We start from the raw sequence: 25,544 nt of genomic DNA, 5'->3' as shown, positions 1-25,544 counted from the left end.
TTATGATAATAGTTAACATGCATTATACTCTTCTTCTGTATATGGCACTGTACTATGAGCCATGGAATTAACACAAAACCCTTTGTGTTAGGCAACTGAGTTACCTCTCTGAACCTCATTTTCCCCCTTTGTAACATGGGGAAAATGATAGTATCTATCTGATAAAGGCTTTTTGTATGAATCTGATGACTTAATAAATAAATAAATAAATACCCTTCCCAGATAGGTACTAGGATTGTCCCCAAGTTGTAGAATGAGGCAGAGGGAAGTAGAGTCACTTCCCAAAGTCAAGGAATGGAACTATGCTTTTATTCAAATCTAACCAGGCTGAGTCCATGCTCCTGTCGTCAGCAATGGATAATTTGGGTAGACTCCAGTTCCCTTAGGCAGGAAAAAATTCAAAAAGTGGCAAATATATGAGCTTTTGAAACCAGCCCCTTGATTTCCTAGAATGCTAATAAAAACATTTTCATTGCCCTCACTGATGAGTGCCTAGGTAGCATGCAGGCACGTCTGCTTTGTTTCCACAGATAGGAAATCAAACTGGGCAGCACTTGACAGACAGCAAGACTGTTCCATCATTTTCCAAACCCAGTGAAATGAGAAAAAGAAACCAGTAGGTTAGATATCCCTGGGGCATATATCTCCCCTTTGGGCATCAGTTTCACACTGACTTCAAAGGGAGTAACTGCTGAACTGGACAGGAGGGAAACTGGACCCAGAAGGACTGGGCTTGAAGAGTATAAATAGTAACAAGGAACGGGGTCTGGGAAATTGGCGTGAATACTCTGCAATACGTTCTAGCAATATACATGATTAAGTTTTCCATGTAAAGTGGGATTTTCTTTTCTCTCACAAGTGTCTTCTTAAACAATGTTTTTAATTAGGACCCTTGTTTTCCTTTACTTCTTTATTAGGGAAGCTTCACACTTAGCCTGACATTAGAATGTTCTTAGAAATAAACAGTTTCCATAAAGGCAAAATTTCTCCATAAGATCATTACTATTATGTTGTGTGGGGAATGGAATAGCACCTCTGGGAATTTAATGCTGTCAAGAGTCTATTTCAGTAACATGTGACGTTCTCCAGGAGATCCGCCCTGTCTCCATTTGCTCCTACTTCTCAGGAAACGAGAGGAGAGAACCAAACCCTTGCCGCTGATTAAAATCAAAAGCATTTTCTTGCATGAATAGATAAATTATCTTTTAAAAATGGAGCCCTTTGTTAACATTAGAATCCCCTGGTGCCTGTTGGTTGAACCCTGTGGTAAAAATCTGCCAACATGGAGGAGGAGGAGTGAGAGAAATCACTGAAAAATGGAGATGCTCCCACTCTTTAAGATGCGATTTTAGCTTTTCCTTTTATTTTTGCTTTCATTTGAGGATTTGGAAGAATGAGGAGAGAATGTGTCAAGAGGAGGCACCCTCTCTACTGCACAAAATTTCAAATCTCTGTGGTATTGTGTAGAATTTCTTAGCTCACAGGTTTCCTGAAGACAGACTCTCACAAACACCTATGATTTTAGTATGGACATGGCTGGGACTCATTCTGGGCCTCAGGCAGACCGCCTCCTGACCTCCTTCAATGACTCATGTGTAATATAACATCTGAGTGTGAATGTAAGCATTTTAATATGAAAAGGATTGATTTTTCCTACAGACATGGGATTCTAATGATTGGAAACAATATATTGATTTTTTTTTTTAATTAAAGCCATCTTCCCACTCATAATGGAAGGTCTTGCCCTTTGTGAAATTTATATCCATAGTCCTTGGTGATATCTGCAATTACAACTCCCAGTGGCTAGCACCACATTTGGGAAGGAGGAAGTACTAATAGGAGAGAAATTATTCTCACTCCCTTCTTGGTAACGGGCTTTTAGTGTTGGTCAAAGGTGGCTGATGGAAGGCTGCATGAATGTTGAAATGTCTCTGCCCCACACCACAGCCCAGAAAGACAAATTCTCCGGGGCTTTGGGACCACTCCTAACTCATATTCTCAGAATTCCTTTTACCCTTGCCCTATTCCTTGAAGCATCTGGAATAAGACAATAAAGACACTTCACTTTGAGAAAATGGTTTAAATTGAATCCCCATTCGGTGAAAGTATCACTTGCTATTGCCAATATCATTCAAGTACTGTCACTGGGATCTTGTCCCTAGATCCCACAGAACAGAGGTTAGTCCTGTCCAGGCTGGCTGAACACAAACCATGAGATGAGTAACCGGGAAGATCTGCTTGAGGCCCGTGTTAGCCCTACGCCACTCTCAGCACCCGCTCCTTCATGCTCATGTCATGTATGTACCTGCACCAAGGTCACAGATATTGTGACCTCCCAGGAACTTAGAGATGATCTGAGTGAAGTCCTTTGTTTTATACCTGAAGACACCGAGGCCAGAGGGGTTAGTCATGTGCCCAGGCTTGTTCATGGCACAACCAGGCCAGCCTGAGCTCTCTTATCCCCAGTCCAGTATACTGTGTCCTACACCACATTCTTTCAAACCCAAATATGCATGTTTTCCCCCAATTCTCTCAGTGACTGAGGCTCCTAATGTTGGTCACTACTCCTTCCCTCATCTCTGAATAGCTCCCCCTTGCCCCTCTGCCCTCCTACCACCTGCAGATTCAGCACCCAGGATTCCTCCTTCCTACCCCCACCTCTTCTTCAGTGCCCCATCTGGTCTTTTTCTCTTCCCCCACAGACTCCTTTACTCCTTTCTATGTCTTTCCACATCCACATCCATATACACTTGGCTGTACGTGACATGTGTGTAAAGGGCATACTGAGTCAGGAGACCCAGGTGCCAAACCTGGCTCCCACATACTGACTTTATTACTCTTTTAAGGATTAGGTTTCTCATAAGCAAGGAGAAACTGTATTTGCTTATCTCCTGGGTTATTGTGAAGATCAGCTAAAATAATGTCTAAGAAAATGTGTGTAAACTAAGTGATACCCCCAAAACATTAGAAATTATGACGAATATTCTTCCCTCAGCTTTGCCAACTGATGCGAGCACCTAAGATGAGCATGAATAGATAATAGTTGTGAACAGATCAGTATTTATGCCTCCTGAGTGACATATGTACCCCTGGTAGTGTCTTCTGAAGCTAAAATAACTGCCCAGTGGGCAACTTTAATGGGGGTATGGCAGGCACCAATGCAGGACTTAGAAGAGATTATTTTACATGCAACCATTCTAAGCTTTAGAAAGTCCCACCTATGAAAACTTTTTCTACCATACTAAGGGCAGGCATTTGCCTTAAGAGAAACAAAAAAGGGGAGAAAGACATAGCTTGGAAATTCACATCCCAGAAAAGGGGATGGCATTCTTTTTTTTTTTTTTAATTTTTTTTTTAATTTTTATTTATTTTTGAGATAGAGAAAGAGCATGAACGGGGGGAGGGTCAGAGAGAGGGAGACACAGAATCCGAAGTGGGCTCCAGACTCTGAGCTGTCAGCACAGAGCCTGACGCGGGGCTCGAACTGTGAGATCATGACCTGAGTCGAAGTCAGATGCTTAACCGACTGAGCCACCCAGGTGCCCCAGGGATGGCATTCTTCAGGTAAAAGTGTGGCCACTGTGAAGCCCAAAGACAGGGCCATAATCAGTCACATTAACCAGCAGGTCTGGGACCAGTTAACTTCTTCATCTCCTGGCTTAACAATTGCAGGTACCTGAAAATATAACTGCTCAGACAGGTTTGTGGCCTCAAACACAGATCTATGCTAGCCAAGAATGTGATTGGCATACTAAAAGATCCTTATGATGTCAGAAACACATCTGAGAATTAAATCACTTGTCAGTCATTTATTCCTTGGTGTGACTGGGTTTGTTATTTCATTCTTTTACTCAGTTTGGGAGAAAGGTGGGTCTTTTGGTTCAAAAACCAAGAATGAAAGTTTGTACCTCTTAATCCCCATCACCTTTTTCACCTATCACCACCCCTGACACTCTTCCCCTCTGGCAATCACTACCTTGTTCTCTGTATTTATGAGTCTGCCTCTGTTTATGTTTTTTGTTTGTCTTGTTTTTTAATTTTTTAAAAATTTTTTATTCATTTTTGAGAGACAGAGACAGAGCATAAGTGGGGGGAGCGGCAGACAGAGAGGGAGACACAGAATCCAAAGCAGGCCCCAGGCTCTGAGCTGTCAGCACAGAGCCCGATGTGGGGCTCAGATTCACAAACCAAGAGATCATGACCTGAGCTGAAGTTGGACTCTTAACCAACTGAGCCACCCAGGCACCCGTCTTGTTTTTTCAGATTGCACGGATCAGTGAAATCATATGGTATTTGTTTTTTCCCGTCTGACTTATTTCACTTAGCATAATACCTTCTAGGCCATTCATGTTGTCATGAATGGCAAGATTACATTCTCTTTTAAGGTTGAGTAATATCCCATTTATATATTCATGTATTGATGGACATCATTTAGGTTGTTTCTATATATTGGCTATTGTAAATAACGCTGCAATAAACATAGAGGTGCATATGACATTTTGAATTAGTGTTTTGATTTTCCTTGGGTAAATACTAAGAGTGGAATTATTGGATTGTATGGTATTTCTATTTTTAATTTTTAACTTTTTGAGGAACATCCATACTCTTTTCTGTAATGGCTGCACCAATTACATTTCCACCAACGGTGCATGAGTTTCCTGTTCTCCACATCCTCACCAACACTTGTCCTTTCTACAAATTGTAACTATACTTAATGTAGTAAGCATTTCACAATGTACAAACTTGTCAAATCACTGTATTGTACAACTGTAACTAATATATTGTTGTATATCTACTATACTTCAATTAAAACAAAAAACAAATAAGGATGAGACATGTTACTGATGCCCTCTCATGGAATGCAAGCCCCAAAGCCTCTATATGAAGGGAGAGGGATGAAAAACAGTAAGTGAGGGAGCAGCCTGCCTCTTCTGGTTCTTCATCAACTTGGGCCAACTCTGGAAGCTTCCTGGACATGAGCTTTGTTGTCCTTCACTCAGAGGACCTATCAAGCAGACAGCTGAGTCAATGAGAGTCTTCAAAGACTTGGTTTATTTATGGTGGTGGTAAACATGTCCCCAAGGACCACTAGATAGGTAACAGGCCAAAATGCTTTCTGGCGTAAAGACTCAGTGCATCCTTATGGTCCGCTACTCACATTCTTCCCGGTGATTTATTTTGTGCCTGCTCTACAAATTTCCTACTAAACCCCACTCCAGTTCCTCTTTACAAAGACGTCAAAACTCTATGGTTTCTTCCTCTTTACTAGTCCTGAGACTCTGAGTGTCCTGCTGACTGAGGCATGTATTTTTTTTTTTTTTTTGCTGACAAAAATATGTTTGCCTAGTTTCACTTATTCAATAAATTCTTTTTTCCACTTTTTTTCTACTTTTCTACTATGTTTCATAAGAAACATAGGATCACATACAGAACCTCTCCCAAAGCCCTGTTCCTTTAACCTAATTGTATTTTCCTTTTTTTTTTTTTTTTTTGGAAAATTCTTCATATCAATTCCATCCATCCCATCTTCATTTACCACACAGCCCAGGCCTTTACACATTCTGTATTTCTTTACTGAAGGCTTACTTCCATGCTTCCCCTTCTTTAACATTTTCCCCATCACATATGTCCAAGTCACATTCTGACCCACGACTGTACTAGCTGTGACTTAATTTGTATCATCTGACTGATCTCCTAAAACACCAAGAAACTATCTCTGGACTTCTAGAGTCAGTACAATTTGAGGTATCTGTTTACAATGGCCAATAGGACACTTAACTAAGAGGTGAAATGTCTGTGACCCCTTGTTTTACCTATCTGCTGCAGGTAATGTTGGGAGCAAGAGTGGTCAAAGGAAACAGGAGACAGCTGTCAACCTGGCAGGGACCTAATAGTGGGGAGAAATCATTCTTTTTCCTCGATCTTTGCCAATTATACAGAAGATCCACAAAAGCCATTGCAGATGAACCATGTGACCAACAGATCAGCAAATGTGTTTTTAAAGGCAAATATGTAGTAAAAGTTGCTCTATTTCAAAATGCAGTGAATTTGGATTTGTTTCAAAGGAGAGTCTTTACTCTAGGTTTTAAACTGATAGGCAAATCCCCATAAGTGGAAACTGAAGTTCCCTTGAACCATTGCCAGATCTTACACAAGATAGAGACAGGAAGCAATGGTTAATGTTTCTTACAAGTGTTAAAAAGCAACTCACAGTATCACTCTCTTTCAATGCACCATCATGCCCTATGAAGCCCTTGGGTTCCACTGATCTATGGAAAGTCCACATGTCCAAGTTTTGATATAATAATTATAGACAGATGTGGGAAAACTGAACACTCATTCCAGAATTGAAAGTAACCATTTTATTTGGTCACCGTTATGAAAACTGTATATAAGGAGAAATTTGGATTCTCATCCAATATCCTCCTAAAAAAATATGCTCAGGCAAACTTTTCTAAGTGTTAAAACTGAAGTGTGATTTGAGTACCATAGGAGACCAGTGGAGGGAGAAGGTCGGTAATCACGTGAGAAGAGACTGTTTTTATACCTTCTGATCATGGTGATCTCTACAGAAAGTTAGTCACTCTGAAGAGTAACAAAGGCCATCTGTTAGTGTCTATGGTATTCCTGCTAAAAGCTAACAGGGACTAAATGATCTTTTGATGTTTAATGCAAGCCTCTAGCAGTGAGTATTCTCTGCTTATCTGAAAATGGTATATGGTGGTGGTTTAACAGAGCTAGACAGGTGGGCCACATGACTCATAAGAGTGACAGACATACTGGGCAACTCAGAGCACAGTACTTTGAAAAGGTAATCCCTTTAATTAGGTTTGCAAATTACTGAGGTAACGTGTTGTTTAAATTCATGACTCTTCCTCATAAAATCCTGAGTTTATGAATTGAAATAGTGCTGCCAGGAGTCAGGTTTTGTTCATTCGTGATTGTGGAGACAAGTTGCTTCTGGGTGAATGGACTAGGAGAGGTGAACAAGATGCATAGTTTATGGAGGAGGAATATGGCTCTGGTTCTGAGAGTTTTCTGAGGCTTTCAGAATAAGTGGAAATACATCATTTAATTTCTGCCAGGACTTCTTCCTCAGGCAGAGCCTAGTATCAAGAGGAAATTTCAAAGAATAATGTGTTGATATTCCAAAGACCTGGATTCTAATTTTCACATTAGATGTTAGAATCTGAGTTTTCTAGTCTAAAAAGTGGTGAACTTGACTAGATCATCACAGCTTAAATGGACATATTTTTTCTGTCAGCGATGAGAATGAAGGAGACATGCTTTGAAACTTGCTAGATCTTTCTAAACTCACAAATCCATGGTGCTACAATCAAAAGCATTCTGAGTAGCAAAGATCCATTTGTTTAGATATAGTAAAGGAGGTTAGCTGTTGTGCCTTGTTTGGATTAAGAGACAAGGTTTGAAAAAAAATGATATTTATGGAAAGGAAGAAAATAATGGGATCTGAAGTTTTATTATGCACTGAATGTTTTTGCATTATAGTCCTTCTAAAATTAGATTTCTCCCAAAAGGTGGTTTCCTACAGAAGACATCTCAGGATGCCACTCAGGATGACACTGAGTAACAATTCAGTGGCCAAAATTTAGCAGTGGTTGCTCTTCAGCTTCTGGTGGGCTGATGTTCAAGGAAGAGCCCTCCCCTACCCCAAATCTGCTGTGCTGAGTAGCAGAAATGCAAACAAGAAATTAGGAAAATACCTCCCCAATTTAGGCAAAACCACTCTGGGCTCACCTACTCTTGGGATCTCTAGAAAAAATATCTACGGATCTTAAAAAGAGGATGAATGGTAAGTTTCTTGCATGCATGTGCCATCTCAACTGGCATCACTTCTGCAGAAAGATTTGAAGAATCTTGAAAAGCAATGAATTTGGAAGCTCTATTTCCTCATTCTCCATTTCAACGTGATCAGCAAATCCAAATATGCAAAAATGACACTTGTTTGGAGGACAGCAGTGCAACCCAGGCCACTGCTCTTTCCGGTTTAGAAGTAGACATATTTCTGCCCTGGAGATCTGCAATCTAAACTGACAAGTTAGAATACTGGAGATACCTCAGAAAATAGTCTTCCAGGTGATTGGAGGAAGGCTTCATTTGAATTGGGATTAAGGAATTTAGCATTAAATGAATTAGCATGATGGTTCTTCTCTCTTGCCTTCTCTGTTATGGCTGGCACCACAGTCATAGTCTGGCCTCATCTGCTATTTTTATAATTCTTTCCTGCACTAAGAATTTGTTTCCAAATTTTTGACCATTTATGTTAATACAAGTAATTCTTTACTTGCAGGCTGGACTGCAGCGTTTTGAGGAAAATTGCTGTCTTACCCTTGTCACACCCCTGATGGCACATGAGGCAGGGCTAGCCTGCACACTTTGTACACTCTTAATGACGACTCATCAGTAGACCCTGCCTGCCTATTATCTTTCTCTAGCCCAGTGGCTCCCACATGTCAGTCACCTAACGAGAGCCATTCTAATTGAGGTTTCCATTGATCTTCAGTGAAATGAGAAAAATGAAGGCAATGTAGATAGCTTTTCATAAAACCTAATTTATTCTATTTAGAGAACTAGTGTATTCTAAAATTATGTCTTGCTCCTACTTTGGTATTGAAATGTCCTTTCTTTTATCAAAATAATGGGGATGGTAGGTGGTTATTTAGTATTTCTAGCCAGCAGAATTAAAAATCTCAACAATCTTATGTTTCACTCCCATCTTCCTATTTGTTTTTAAATACTGTTAGTCCCTAGAATTCAAATGTCTGTAAAACCCTGCTTTAAAAGGCAGAAGTTTTAGTTTTTATTTCTTTGCTTAAAACCTTATATATATAATATGTACTTTGGGTTGATTTTCCAGTAATGGTCCCTATTGCTGCTGCCAGATTCCTTCCTTCTGAGCATTATGTCAGTTTAAGGAGCAGAAATGCACAAGTATCTGGATCTTTGACTAGACCCCTCTGACCACGAGTCAGGCCGGGCTGTGTAATTTACTGGAGCCAATGGGACAGCAACAAATCTGACACAAGCAGAAATTTGAAAAGAGTTTTTTTTTTTTCCCCCACATTGGGCTTGCCCTCTAGCTATTCTTGGAACCCTGCTCCTGCCATGCTAAAGAGCCCAAGCTAGCCTGATGGATGATGAGAGGCACGCGGCCCAGTCACCCTGTTGCCCCAGTCAATATCCAGCCAACTGTCGACCATGTGAGGAAGACCATTGGTACTAGCCAGCTTCCTGCCAGCTTACCAAGTGAGCACAGACACATGAGCAAACCCAGCAGAGACCACTGGGGCCCGTAAAAGAACTGCTTAGTAGAATAATGAGCCAGATAAGTCGTTGTTGTTTTAAGCTATGTTTTGGGGTGGTTTGTTATGTGGCAATACATAACAGATACGGTGACACAGTGCCAAGTCTTCAAAACACCATGAAGAATCTCTGAGATTTTTCTCAGACATATAAGGATATGACAACATCCATTGGATAAAAGTGAATTTGGATTCTCAGCCATGTCTTCTCTTCAAGACTTACATGCCCGTCTTTCTCTTATAAGATCGTCTCCAGAGCAGGAACCTAGTAGAATGCCTGGTTTTCAGAAGCCACTCCATCAACATCACTTGAACAATCCAATCCCTGTGATCAGGGCTGGCCTGTTGTCAGGAATGACCCACTGAATGTGATTTGAAGGTTGTAGGAAAGGCTTCCTCTCTCCACACATCTCCTTGATTAATACTTGAAATTTCAACATCAGCAATTTGTTCTCTGTGCTGAAGTTGTGCTCCCCATGAGGCTTTTAAAAAATGCAAACATTCCTGGCTGGGTTAGCATACTGTCATCCTCTTCCTGTGAATGCTCTTATCAGATATCTCGGTCACCAAGGGGTCAAAGTTGGGGTGAGAGTAAACAGCAAAAAAGAGGAGAAACGTTGAAGGGGTGACAAGGTCCCAGTTACCAAACAGGAGGGCTGAACACACTTCCCACTGTGGCTGAGTCAGCGCTGTTTCCTGAGGAGAGCCCAGCTAAGAGTTGAATTGCCCCCTCCAAGGAGAGGAGGAATGGAATCTGTCTGGCTTTGGACTCTTGCCCTGGGGGCGGGGATGGTCAGATGTGAGGAAAGATTCATCACCTCCCAGTGCTAGCATTTTCCTTGGAAGCCCTCATCTGCTTTTTTGTGCCCCCAAAGCAACATTTTTTCAATAGCTTTGTAGGGTGCACATTAGCTGTCTATTCTTGGCTACACCGTCCATTGTCACACCCTGGATGTCTCTACTTTTTCTTAGACTCTTTGGATGTGGATTGGTTTTGCCAACATGCCCAACTACAGTGATGAAAGCCACAGAGGGGACAGGCTGGGGGGAATGCATGACTTGCTGCCGCCAGATTCCTTCTTTCTGAGCATTATCCGAGTTTAATGAGTTGAAACTCACAAGTATAATTAGCATAAGGCTTAAGATACTACTCTCTGTCCGTAATTGAATTTAATTTACAGCTTGAATAATTGCATTTACATGTGCAACCAAATGTTTGTCTTTGTTGGTTTTAAAAGTCTCCATCCATATTTATCTAGGAAAACTTTGCAAGGCCAAGGATCGCTTATAAAAAGCTAGGGTGTTCTGGCATCTCTTGGCTTGAATTGGAAGGTGAGTTTGTAAAATGCAATCCTTGGAAATTACCTAAAAGACTTGAGGCTTTCTGATGTGAGACACTTATCAGCTTTCTAAATGTATAGCCTTAAGCCTCAAAAGAATGCTGTTCTGTTGCTTAATACAGCGACCTTAAGCCTCCTGGGGTGAAAAGTACTTAGCATAATTAAACTGCTGACTGTTCTTGAAGAGGGAAGGTGGGTTTTGTTTTAAGATTACAAGTGGCATTTCCAAGCACTTTGAGTTGAGGCCATCTTGATAGTATAGGGTATCTTGCATTCTGCAATCCTTGAATTGCAGGCATAGCAAACTGAAAGTGCTTGTAAGAGACAGTGTAATTCCATACACATGTTCCCTAGGGTACCCCTAGACATAAATGGAAGTATCTCTTCCCTCCTTCCCCCACCCACTTCTTTAGTAAGCTAAAGCAACGCAGACAATGTTTGCAAAACTGAGCTCTTCTTTCCCAGGCATTTTGGAGCAAAGAGTCTAAAGACCTATGATCTCATCTTCAAGCCTTGTAAGCAAATGTAGAGGAACTGCAAAGCTTGGCCTAGTACAATCACTGTCATTGAACTTCAGCTGAGACTTCTGTGTCATTTGGCTTTCTTTGTATCACTCTTTTTCAAAATAGAATAATGTGTAGATATGCTAGTATTGAATTATAGTGTTACTTAACTATGTACAAACACTAATATACTTATAGCTTCAAAAAAAGAAAAGAAAAAACATGCAAATAAAGTAGAAACAAACCTATAAAATGCATGGCATTCAAATGCACATGTTAATTTCAAGAGAGGTTCACTCCGTTTTTGCAGAAACCACATCACCTGCATATGAACTGGTCACAACCACTGCTAACATGCTCTGGTCAGTTTGCCCCATTGAAGCTATTAGCAGAACATGGGGTGACTCAGTATTTGCCTCATTTTTCTGTTTCAGGATAAAAATTAATTTTTTGACACTGACAATGACAGTGAGTCAATGGTCTTTCATGATGTGAATGTCCATCTATGTATGAAGTCTTTGTTCTGCATTAGCCCATCACAATTAATGTCATGATGCTTTAGCAAAGAATGAGAACAGTACATGGGAGAAGCTGTTGGTTGTCCAGGCAAGGATACCACTCCCCTGAATGCAGCCCTGTCTGAATGAACAATCTCCAGGCTCTAAGATCTGGGGAGCTCCTTACAATCTTCTGAAGGGGGAAGGGGCTTGGAGAGGGATTGATGTGGTCATTCTTCCCCTTGGTCAGGTGAGCTGTCACAAGCACATATCTGGAAAGAGCTTATTGTCTCAGCAAATGCCCATCTATTCCCCATGATAGCAGAGAGCAGACAGCAGTATCAGGAAGAACTTCTCTTTGTGACAAAAATACCTGGTTTATCCATAAGGATTCCTGTTGCCTGTGGCCCCCTTAAAAGGATGGTGCTCATTGGCCCTCATTCCATGGACCATGGTCTTGGAAGATGGAGTCCTCATCCTTCTGGAGACCCAATGCCATGTCCAGCACCATGCTGGTCCTCTCTCCTGCTCCGTGAAAGTAAGTGCATGCCTCATCTATGCCAGTTTCCATCTGTTCTTTCTGCAGTTGAAGTTATCCACTCCCCAGACAGGGTCTCAATCATATACTTGGGGATCTTGTCCCAGTGATGAGGGAGTAGGAGGCAAGCTGAGGGGAAAAGCACAAGTTAGTACACCCTCCCTCCCCAGGTGGGACATGTATGATATTCCTTGGACACTCCAGGCTACCCCAAAACAGGAAAGCACACAAAAAAAAGTTAAACTGATAAAAGTCTCCACCAGTTTACCAGAAAAAGGCAATCCCATCATAGCCTAAAGTCCAGGAAGTCCCTACTATCTTTTTTTTTTCCTTTTTTAATGTTTATTTATTTTTGAGAGAGAGAGGGAGACACAGAGTGTGATTGGGGGGTGGGGGGAGGGCAGAAAGAGAGAGCGAGAGGTAGACAAAGAATCTGAAGTAGGCTTCAGGCTCTGAGCTGTCAGCACAGAGCCTGGTATGGGACTTGAACTCACAAACCATGAGATCACCTGAGCCCAAGTCTGAGGCATAACTGAGCCACCCAGCGCCCCCCTCCCCCCATACTGTCTTAATGTTAATACTTTGCCAGAGGGAAAAACAACCTTAACTTGACAATAGCTAAGCTTCCAGTAAGTCATCTTTAGCATGTGAAAGTCTCTTTGGAAACTCCCTCTTGACTTTATGTCCCCTGACTCCATAAAACAGTCACCCCCCACAACGCCAGTGCCGCCCAGGGGTCCTGTCCCCATGCTTTAATAAAATCACCTTTTTGCACCAAAGATGTCTTTAAGAATTCTTTCTTGGTCATTGGCTCTGGACCTCACGAACCTCACCGTTCCCCCAAAACTTCATCACCAGGTCTTCATCAACGCTCTAATTCTGTCAGCATTTTATATGATTTCATTTGTACAGCTACTGTAGCAACCAAACCTTGAAGCTCTGAGTCCTTTAGAATCAATAGCTTTTTACCACCCCTTCACTTCAGGTGATTGCTGTATGCATTCTGCCATCACTCAGAGCCCTAACACCTCTGAAAACTTAACTTCCTACATCTTACTCTCTGGCTGCCCTAAATCTTTACTTTCACTACCCTGGGTCTTTGACCTCACCCAAGCATCTATAATTGCTCTAATTTATTCCATTCAACCACTTTATCTCAATGTTATATCCTTCAAACCTAGATTTTTTTGGACCATTGTTTCAATGACTCTCTTGCCAAAATTCTCAGTTTCCTTGATCTATTGTTCTTCCGTTACAAATGCCCCATAAAACTCCAACTTGAAATCAACTTAACAGTTTAACTTCTATGTTTCCTTATATCACAAACCTCTCAGATTCGTGATGATGATTTATGACCTCAATTAAACTTAAAGCTGCCCAGTAATCTTTCTATCTCTCTCTGTCTTATTCCCCACAGTGGTTATTTCAAACCTCATCTATCCTCAAATATTCTACCCTGGAATACCTTCTTATACTTTTCACAGGGAACTAAGCTCATAAAATGGAATCCATTTTACAGAAATTCCCTTCATTCTTTGCTACCCTACCTAAAACTTAGCTGTATGGGCATATACTTTTTACTTTTTGCTTCTTGATTGAATAGAAGAAGAGAATTTACCCACTTCTTTATCACTCTCATAATGTTAATCCTAGCCTAGGGCTAATTTCTCTACCTCTGCTCTGCATCAAATCTCTCATTGCTTCTCAGGAGACTTTGTTATTCATCAATTATCCCTTTTGACCCCTATACTTTAGCCACTTTTTATTGGCATCTTTTTACTAACATTAGAACAGATTCAAGCTTATCCTATATTGAACTCAAAATTTAACTGTCACTCAATCTCATCCTTTTCTTCCTATCATCTGTCTCTTTATCTTCACAACAAGATCCATTGAAAGAGTTGTCCACTCACATTGTTTTCACTTAATCAATCACCTATTCATTCCTTAATCCATGACCTTCAGGCTGCTATACCCATCCTCACATCAAAACGCTTCTTGCAGCTCATCTTCCTGTCTCTATATCCAGTGCAAGCTTTCATTCTTTATCTTACCATCCTCTCTGTGACATGGTAGACCACTATCACCTATTCAACACTCAGCCTTAGTTTCTGTGCATTGCACTCTTCTGGGCTTCTTCCTAGCCCTCTGGCTATTGTTTCTCACTCTGATCATTATCTCTGTTTCTTTAATTTTGAAGAGATATGGATGCAGCAAAGATGGACTTGAATTATAGCCAAGGTAAAGCCACTCAGAGGTGAATATGATCCCTAGTAATTTCATTTCTAGGAATATTGTCAGTCTTGGGTTCGACACTGAGGGTTACATTTAAAATCACTCACTCAGAGGCACTCTAATAAAGGAAAGAAAACCTACCGAGGTTCTCATAAATACCATATTAGAAACTTAGGAGATCCAAAAGTGTGACCTTTTTACATCCAAATACCACAAGATATGTATCAAGTTATAGGAAGGCATGAATATGATAAACTAAAGATGGTCACAATTTCTTAGACATTTCTACAATTGACAGTTGGGATTGCTGTCCCCTACTTTTGAGTCTGGGCAAGCTATCTGCCTGCTTTTATGAATAAAATGGTATGGAAGTGATGTTATGATAAATTCTAAGCCAGGCATTAAGAAATTTGCAGCTCCATTTCCTGCCTCTTAGAATCCAGATGCCATGCTGTGAGAATATCCAAACAGATCCATGAAAGAGAGAAATCTGTCAATAGCCCCAGGTAAGTCTCAGTTGACAGCAGAAACTTGTTAGACATATGAGTGGGCCATCATGGAACTGGGTCCTTCCAAACCCAGTTGGAGCACCCTCACTTGATGTTCCATGAAGCAGAGATGAGGCAACTCTACCAATCCCTGCCCAAACTGCATATTCATGATCAAAACAAAGGGAGAAATTTCTGCTAGAGGGAAGTGGGTTATTTCCTCCTCAAATATTTACCAGTGTACTAGATTTCAGAGTTGTTAGGGAGAGTTGGAGGGAAATTAGGGTATTGGAGAAGGAAGAGACAAAAGAGCTAAGTCTACAACTTTTGAAGTAAAGAATTGAATTCCCTGCAGTATTCCAGGGCTGAAGAGGCAGAAATTTGCCAGGCTCTTAATAAAAACCTCAGAAGGGCCACTCACCTCTCCTTCTCTAAAAGAATGTTGGTTAAAAGATGAAGTTAGTCATGCTAAGACTAGTAAGCAGCCCTGTGTGAGCTTAATCTATGACTGTGACAAGGTGATTACCTCATTACCTTATCTATCTAACAGGAAAACAAGAGGATATACTTCCTGGTTAAAGATGACATCTGGGGACACATGGGTGGCTCAGTCAGTTGAGTGCCTGACTTTGGCTCAGGTCATGATCTCACAGTTCCTGAGTTCAAGCCCTGCATCGGGCTCTGTGCTGACAGCTCAGAGCCTGGAGTCTGCTTTGAATTCTGTCTCCCTTTCTCTTTGCCCCTCTCCCACTCGTGCTCTCTCTCTTGCTTTTGAAAATGAATAAACATCAACAAATTTTTTTATTAAAAAAGAATTTCAACAGAAGATTGTAATTCATAAAAAAAGAATCAAATGGATGGCCTAGAAATATAAAATGCAGCATTCAAATTTAAGATCTTCTTGGATGGGTTTAAATTAAGACAAGAAACAACAAAGACAAGATTAATGAACTCAAAGATGAATCCATAAAAAGTAAAGGGAAGCACAGAGTTCAGTAGGGTGGAGGTAGGGAGAATGGATGGAGCAAATAGAGAAAGCATAAGAGAAATGTAGGGTTCAGTAAAAAGTTTTTTCATGAGTGTGGGTAGAATTCCAGGAGGGGATAAAGAGTGAGCAGATTGAAAGAAATATTTGAAGTGATAATTGCTGAGGTTTTCAAAATGATTGAAGACACAAACCAGAAGACTCAAAAAACTTAATGGGTCCTAAGTAGAATACATATAAAGAAACCACCCTTAGGCACATCATAGGTCAAACTTCTAAAAACCAAAAACAAAGAAAAAATCTTTAGAGTAGCCTGAGAAAAAAGACATCACATTCAAATGAGAAACAATAAAATTTATGGCTGACATTCCAATGGGAATCATGAAAGCCAGAAGACAATGGAATGACACCTTTAAAGTGCTTAAGTAAAAACTAAAAGTAAAATTCTATGAGAAAATGGCAGTGAAATAGAAATCAAATTCAAGACAAATACAAAGACATTTTCAGACAAAAAAAAGCATGAGAATTTTTTTCTCTAGACAATTGGAACTATAAGATATATTAAAGAAAGTTCTTCTAGTCAAAGAAAAATCATTCCAGATGGAAGTACAGAACTGAAAAAAGATTAAGAGCACTAAAAATGTGAATATAGGGGTACATATAAAATATCAATGGTTTATAGCAAAATTACAAATAATATCTCTGGGTTAATGACATATAAAAGCAAATTATACTACATAAATGATAGGGAAGTAAATTACAGATACATTGCTATAAAGTTCTTGAATTTTGGGGAAGGTGAACTTTAATAAGTTAAGGCTGCATATGTAAGTTTATAATAATATAAAACTAAATAATTAATAAAGGAAAAAGCATTAAAATATATTTAGTTAATCTAAATGAATAAAAGAAAGGAGTGATAAATAGAATAGAAAAAACAGAAGGTACCAATTATAAGGAAACATAATTGGGTCACTCTCAGAAAAATCATACTTAGACTATTAAATAAAATCACTTAATCAAGGCATTGAACACTGGTTTGAGTAAATGTGAAAACTGTTACATGGCCACCTGAATTTAACAGGGTGGGGGAGGGGACCAAGAAATGCAACTTGCATCCATTTCTGCCATATCTTAATAAGGTGCAAGCATAGCACCTAGCCATGCCCATTTGAACAGGCTGGAATAGGCTGCCTGAAAATTAGACTTCCCCTAACATTATTCAAAAATCCCATGTGTGCTCTCTCTCTTCTCCTCAGGCAGTCTTCAAAGATCACTTTTGCTATAGCCTTGTCCCTTACCCAAAGATTCTCCTTGCTTTACATACCTGATTGAATAATAGACATTTCAATTATTGTGACTGCTGTCAAGTGTATAGTAAGTATTGACATTCAACACCTTAAAAATTGGAAGGAACAGAATGCTTGGCATCAGTCAAGAGTGACATAACACACACACACAAAATAAACAAGATAATAAACTTAAATCCACTTATGTCAGTAATTATATTAAAGTAAAGATTATCAGAGGTGCCCGGGTGGCTCAGTTGGTTGGGCGTACGACTTCGGCTCAGGTCATGATCTCGCGGTCCGTCAGTTCAAGCCCCGCGTCGGGCTCTGTGCTGACAGCTCAGAGCCTGGAGCCTGTTTCAGATTCTATGTCTCCCTCTTCCTCTGACCCTCCCCTGTTCATGCTCTCTCTCTCTCTCTGTCTCAAAAATAAATAAATGTTAAAAAATTTTTTTAAAAAATAAAAATAAAAAAAAAGTAAAGATTATCAGACAGGGTAAGAAAGACAACTATAAACTCTTCACAATACACCACTTTAAATATAAGGGCATTAGAAAGGTTGAAAAAAATTATATCAATAAAAGCACAAACAGTTACTAACCAAAAGAAAATTAATGTACCTATATCAATATAAAAAGAAAGCATAAGACATTTTACTAGAGATGCTGATTAAAAATTCAATTAAAGAGTAAGATATAACAATTCTACTTTGTCCAATAACAAAGATCAAAGCACACAAAGCAAATATTGGCAGAATTTTTAAAAAGAAGTAGATGCTTTCTCACTCATCATTGAATATTTTAACACTCTTCTCTCTGTGGATTCTCACTGATAGAATCCAATAGACAAAAATATAAAGATATAGAAAGATTTGACCAACATGTTTTTTTTTTAATGTTTATTTTTGTGAGATAGAGAGACAAAGAGAGAGAGAGAGACAGACAGAGAACAAACAGGGGAGGGACAGAGAGAGAGAGAGAGAGAGAGAGAGATGGAGACACAGAATCTGAAGCAGGCTTCAGGCTCCAAGCTGTCAGTACAGAGCCCAATGCAGAGCTTGAACTCATGAGCTGTGAGATCATGACCTGAGCCTCAGTCAGAAGGTTAACCGATGGAGCTGCCCAGGAGTCCCTTGACCAACATGATTAATTAAGACAGAAAAAAAATTAAGATTACATGTAACAACAGCAAAACCATTCTCTTTTATGACACATGAAACACTCACCACAATGGACCATGTGCTTGGTCACAAAGAAATTTCTTCAAAACACAAAAGAATTTAAATTGTATGGAAAAGTCTTGGACTACATAATAGTGACTTAAAAATAAACAACAAAAAAGTTAATTGGAAAATCACCAAACGTTTGAAAATTAAGTGACACATTTCTAAATAATTCATGTGCAATGAAGACCTCATAGTGGAATTAAAAAGTATTTTCAGCTGGATGATAATAAAAATATGAGAACTTGTGGGTGCAGTTAAAGCAGGAGTCAGAAAAAAAATTTCTAGTTCTGAATTCACAATTTACAAAATAAAGTTTGGAAACCTAAGTTTTTATACCAACTAGGAAAAAGAGGGATATATTATATCTGAAGACAATAACACAAATGACAGCAGAATTATTTTATAAATAGTTCTTTGTAAGTTTAACAAAATTGACAACCCCCTAGGAAGATTGATTTTGAAAATCATGGACAAAAACACAAATTAATTGTATTTAGAACTCAAAAGGAGGACAAAAATATAGGTTCTACAGATGTTAAAAAGTAATATAGGGTTAGTGGCACCTGAGTGGCTCAGTCAGTTAAGTGTCCAACTTCAATTCAGGTCATGATTTACCCATTCGTGAGTTTAAGCCCCATGTCGACCCTCTGTGCTGACAGCTCAGAGCCTGGAGACTGCTTCAAATTCTCTCTCTCTCTCTCTCTCTCTCTGCCCTCCCCCTGCTTGCACACTATCTCTCTCTAAAAAATAAATAAACACTATTTTTTTAAATAATATGGGGCTTTTATAAATAATTTTTAATTTTTAAAATTAGATAAAATACATAAATTCCTACAAAAACACAACTTATCAAAAGTGACATAAGTAGAAAATTTAAAAACCAAATTGTTCTCTAGTAGATCTATAATTAAAAACTAAACACAAAGAAAACTCCAGGCCCAGTCTGTTTTGGTGAATAATGTTTCCAAATAATAAAGGAAGAAACAATACTAAATTTAAACACACATGGCCAGAGAATAGAAAAAGAATACTTCTCACCATTTTTATTAGGCCAGCACAGCCTTGACATTAAAAGCAAACAATAAAATTGCAAAAATAAATACATAAATATATACAGAAAAGAAGGAAGGGAGGAATAAAGGAGGAAGGAAGGAAGGGAAGGAAGGAAGGAAAGAAGGAAGGAAAGAAGGAAGGGAGGAAGGGAGGAAGGAAGGGAGGGAGGGAGGGAGGAAGGAAGGAAGGGAGGGAGGAAGGAAGGGAGGGAGGGAAAGACACGCCTACATTTTTCAATTTTTACTACAAAATATTGCTAAGAAAAGTTAAAGAATACCTAAAAATTGAGAGCTTTACCATATTAACAAATTGGTAGACTCAATATTTTTAAGATATCACTTCCCCCCAGATTGGTCTAAAGATTCAATGGTTTCCTAGGAAATTCTTCATTTTAGTAATTGTCAAGACTATTCCAAACTGTATCTGGAAATACAAAGGACTTGGAACAACCATGACAATCTTGAGGAAGGAGAACAAAGTTCTTGTTTTACTCAAACAAGTTTGCTGAATGTCTACGAAGCTTATTGAAAACATGACATGGCACAAGGATATATCCATACACCAGTGGGACAGAAGAGAGAGCCAGAAACAGCCATTTCTAGATGGTCATATCAGATTTATGACCACTGTGCAGCTACAATTCTGTAAGAAAAGAATGGTATTTTTAAATAGGAAGGTCAGTTAGATATCCATACAGGAGAAAAAATGAACTCTGATTCCTACCCAAACCATACACATAAATAAATTAGAGGTGGCTTATAGACTTATTACACAAAAGATTAAATCATGAATCTTCTGGAAGAAAACATAAGCTAATACTTCTTCACTTTCAAGTAGGCAATGGTTTTTTAAATAGAAAACAATTTAATAAGTGGAAGTTGGTGAGTTGCACTTTATTAAGAATAAAAACCTCGGGGCGCCTGGGTGGCGCAGTCGGTTAAGCATCCGACTTCAGCCAGGTCACGATCTCGCGGTCCATGAGTTCGAGCCCCGCGTCGGGCTCTGGGCTGATGGCTCAGAGCCTGGAGCCTGTTTCCGATTCTGTGTCTCCCTCTCTCTCTGCCCCTCCCCCGTTCATGCTCTGTCTCTCTCTGTCCCAAAAATAAATAAACGTTGAAAAAAAAAAAGGAACCACTTGCATCATTGTATTTAAAAAAAAAAAAAAGAATAAAAACCTCTATTCAGAGAAAGATTACATTAAGAAGTAAAGAAGAAAATGACTGAGTGGAAGAAGATATCCAACAAAAGACATGTGTCTGTTATGTGTATGTAACTTCCACTGATAATAGGATAAAGATTGGCAACTAAATTGAAAATGTGCAAAATACTTTGAACATGCACTTCACAAAAGAGAATACCCAAATTAAAAAATATATATTTATATATATATATTTATATACGTATATATGTATATTTATATACGTATATTTATATACGTATATAAAGATGTATATATACGTCATGTCTGGGTGGCTCAGTCTGTTGAGCATCCAACTCTTGATTTCTGCTCAGGTCATGACCACAAGGTCATGGGATCAGCCCTGTGTTGGGCTCCATGCTGAGTGTGGAGTCTGCTTGAAATTCCCTCTCTCCCTTCCTCTCTCTCTCTCTCTACCCCCCATCCCCCACCCCTCTCCCCCACTCACATGTTCTTTCTCTCTAAAAGTAAAAAAAAAATTAGAGGTGCTTGGGTGGTTCAGCTGGTTAAGCATCTGACTTTTGGTTTTGGTTCAGGTCATGAACTCACTGTTTCATGAGTTCAAGTCCCATGTCAGGCTTCCTGCTGACAGTACAGAGCCTGCTTGGGATTCTGTCTCCCACTTTCTCTGCCCCTTCCCCACTCAGCCTGTCTTTGTCTCTCTCAAATAAATAAAGTTGAGAAAAATTAAATTAAATTAAATTAAAAATTAAATATATACATATATATATATATATGTATATATATATGAAAAGGTGTTTAAAATCAGTACTCATCAGGAAAATACAAATTGAAACCAAAATAAGATACCATGATGCTCATATCAGAATGGCTTAAATTAAAAGACTTACAATCTCAAGTGTTGAAAAGAATGTGGAATAACTGGCACTCCCATACATTTAGCTGGTAAAAGTATAAATTAACGCAATTACTTTGGAGAAACTGTTTGACAGACCCTAGTAAGGATATCTATCTATCTATCTATCTATCTATCATCTAATCTATCTACCTAACATCATCATCTATTTACCTATCATCTAACCTTTTACTTAGTAAGCTAGTTACCCAGTTACACTCCTAGATGTATATCCAATGAATACTTGTGCCCACCAAAAGATATGTACTGGAATCTTTATAACAATGATGTTTTTAATCACTAAAAGCTGGGAGCAAAACATAAAACATCCATCACAGTTGAATGGACCAAAAAATTGTGATACATTTAATACAGTGGAATACAATAAAAGATGAGAAATAACAAATTACTTCTACTAGGCACAAAATGGATAAACCTCACTGATATAATGTAGACTGAAAGAATATAGACACGAGAGATTCGATGCTGTAGGATTCCATTTGTATAAAGTTTCAAAACCAAGCATAGCTAATCTGTGGTGACAGAGATAAGAACCACAGTTACATCTGGATCAGCCAGGTGCTGGATATGTTCTATGTTGTGACCTACAGAGTGGGTGCAGGCATACACATGTGTAAAAAATCACCACTCTATGCTTCTAAGTTATGTGCACTTTTCTACATTTGAGTCATACATCAGAAACTAAAATCCTAACAACCGACTGATATCTTGCAAATCTATTCACTCTCATGTCTTTTCTTGGTTTTGTCAAAAGGCAATGCTAAAGCCAAACCCTTACTGATTGAACCAGTAAAGATACAATGAGCTACTTTTAGAAGGAGACAGTTCATTACAGAAAGAGAGAGCAGCCAAAGGTGCTAGTTTCCTGTAATCCTTGTCCAACACACCACACAGGCCAGTACTGAAACAAAATGGGCTGATGCCAACACCATGAGTAATGGGATACTCCATTGCTGAGGAGCCAAATTTAGACTACAGCTAAGTAGGTTTGTATTCTGGAGGTATATTCTGAGGGGGGCAAGACAGGAAGACTCCTACCTTGACAGAACCCTGGAGGTGATGGGAAATTATCTCATGACAGCCTCCAGGGGAAGACAGGGAGGTGAATGGGAGATGGGAACGTGATATGGACTCAGAGCAGCCCCCCACAGGCCTTCCATCCTCTCTCATTTTCAGAAGATTATGAGGCTTCCTGACAAGAATCAGATTAGGTATAGCTTTGCCTACCTGTGTATTGGACTTTCTACCTGAAACATCTTACAGGTATAGGTGATTCTATGGGCTCCTCAAATTCAATGTTTTCAGAACTATGTTGACCTTGAATGCTCCAAAACCTCACCTGCCAAATCCAGGTGAGGTCTGAAGCTCAACACCTATGTCTCCATTCAAACCACTCTTGTTCCAGTGTTTGTTATCTGTGTGAATGGCTCCAGCACCTTCTCAGTTGTGATAATAAGGAACTTGAGTCATCTTTTTCATTTGTGTATCCAAGTTGGTTGTATCTAAACAACCAAGTTCTTTGGAATTTTACTTCTTAAATACCTGTTTATGCAACCAATTCTCTTCCATTCCATCTCTACCACACAGCTCCCTATCACATTTCTTTCTTTTTATTTTTTAATTTTTAAATTTTTTAATGTTTATTTATTTTTGAGAGAGAGAGAGACAGAGTGCAAGTAGGGGAGGGGCAGAGAGCAAGAGGGAGACACAGAATCTGAAGCAGGCTCCAGGCTCTGAGCTGTCAGCACAGATCCTGACATGGGCTTGAACTCACAAACCGAGATCATGACCTAAGCTGAAGTCGGACATTTAACCGACTGAGCCACTTATGTGCCCCTACCACATTCCTTTCTAACGGGAATTTGCGTAAGCTACCTCTTTTAACTGGAACCACCTTCCCTCTTAGACATGACTCTTTCAGATTCTCAGCCCACTCATTTCTTCATGGAAGCCTTTCTGTAATATCCCAGATGAAGCCAATTTTTCCAATTACAGATATATATATATATATATATATATATATATATAATTATAGTCTGTCATAAAACTGTACACCCTTTGTATCTCTTACCACACATTCAGTTTTATATTCTCTTGTGTTATATTTGATCAGGCTACAGATTTCATGAAGGTACAGAATGTGACGTCTTTTTCACCTATTACATTCCCAGCAATGAGCATTGTGCTTAGTACAGAGTAGGTACTTGATGTATAATTACTGAATGGGTAAATTAATAGTAATTATAATTGTGTGTAATCAGCTGCATAACGTCTACCTATCTCTAAAGGGCAAGAAGCACCGGTCTTTTTCACCAATGCATCCTTAGGGCAGACTGCTAAGCAAACACTCCTTAATATATCTGTTGCTGAATGAATGAATAAAAGTAAATGATGAGTACCTGGAAACTGTTGAAAAGGTAAAAAGATAGTCCAGGAAGTAGACTTAGGTTGAGATGTGGCTTTGGCATTTAGTAACAAAAGCCCACAGCGCTTCCCTGGCAGGAACCCACCTACACTTTACCAGGGCATTTAGTTTATCAGTCCAAAGTAGAGTAAATTCATCATTTAGGCACCATGGCAAAGTGAAGAGGACATACATCCAGGAAGGGCAGAGATCTCTTCATTCTGCCCTCCAATTACACACCTTTCAGGTAGCCGCAATAAAGTCAGTACAGATTGGAGGAAGGCTGGCACAGATAGCACTGTGGCCCCTCTCTATACATTTGGAACCAGTTCAGCTGAACATGGAAACTATTATGGAAAAATAATAGGGGAAATATTAGGGAAAAATAAAGGGGAAAGATTTGAGAAAGGTTAAAGCAAACATTGATTAGAAAGGGAGTTCTCATGGGGCGCCTGGGTGGTGCAGTCGGTTAAGCGTCTGACTTCAGCCAGGTCACAATCTCACGGTCCATGAGTTCGAGCCCCGCGTCAGTCTCTGGGCTGATGGCTCGGAGCCTGGAGCCTGTTTCAGATTCTGTGTCTCCCTCTCTCTCTGCCCCTCCCCCGTTCATGCTCTGTCTCTCTCTCTGTCCCAAAAATAAATAAAAAAAAACGTTGAAAAAAAAAAGAAAGGGAGTTCTCGGGGAATGTGCAAAAGGCAACTCCATCTGCTATGTCTGGTTAATGTGGGGGAATAGGCTTTAAGATCTAATTGTATATGAATCTCTGTTTTGTTTTTTTAATGTGTTTTGTTGTTATTGTTATTGTTTTTGTTTTTGTTATTAGCAGAAGAACAATTCCCTTGTTTTAGATATAAGGAAATGAAGCTAGTCCTTCAGAAATAAGACAGTATTCTCAAGGTTTTTATTGTCTTGTAAATACATATACCCATTTTGGGTAGCTATAATCTCCCCCACTCTTTGCTCAAATCAGATCTTTCTAGAAGGTTGTCTCTTTGGGTGACTATTTCACACATTTTGTGTGTTGGGGTGTTTTTAGTCTTCTTGAATAGTATATTATAAATATTAATTTTCCTTTTCTCTCCTTTAGTACAGTCCAGGCTTTTTTCAGCTGTATAAAGGGAAGCCAAAAGAAAGGTTCTGTGAGTGAAGCTGTGTTACAGAGTGTGTGATGATAGAAGAAAGATACAACTCCCAGAGGAAGATGAAATTTTGAGAGACAGGGCTATTTGATGAACCACTCTCCACCGCTTCCCAACTTGTGATTTTCCCTCCAAATATCTATGTTTTAATATGTTTAAAGATGACATATGTTATGAATAGAAGCATAGACTTCTTAAAATTTAAGTTTTTTGGGTGTTGTTAGCCAGCCACCAGGAGAAACAAACTGGGGAAATAATGACACAAAAGTACAAATAAGGGGATAATCCAGGGTTTTCACAGAGTCCTCATATGGTCTGTATGGTTCCTACCTCTCTTTTGCTCTCTTTTTATTTCTGAGGACTAACTATCCTGAATCTTCCCCTTTTCCAACTTAAAAGAGAGAATCATGCACCCTCCTTCATCCTTGGCTGTCAAGGTGGCAATTTTC

The 25,544-nt window shown here is 39.3% G+C and overlaps 1 long non-coding RNA gene across 2 annotated transcripts in view; it reads right to left on the bottom strand.

The window, feature by feature from the left end:
* The window catches only part of LOC109501400, a 60,405-nt gene that overhangs the window by 25,500 nt on the left and 9,361 nt on the right, over positions 1 to 25,544 (bottom strand). For both annotated transcript variants that reach the window (XR_006600430.1, XR_006600431.1), the window contains exon 2: positions 12,037 to 12,330. This is a non-coding gene — a long non-coding RNA (uncharacterized LOC109501400). The remainder of the gene's footprint in view (positions 1 to 12,036; positions 12,331 to 25,544) is intronic.

Source organism: Felis catus, chromosome B4, assembly GCF_018350175.1.
Source record: "Felis catus isolate Fca126 chromosome B4, F.catus_Fca126_mat1.0, whole genome shotgun sequence".
Lineage (NCBI taxonomy): Eukaryota > Metazoa > Chordata > Mammalia > Carnivora > Felidae > Felis > Felis catus.
This window is presented reverse-complemented; position numbering and strand designations above follow the sequence as displayed.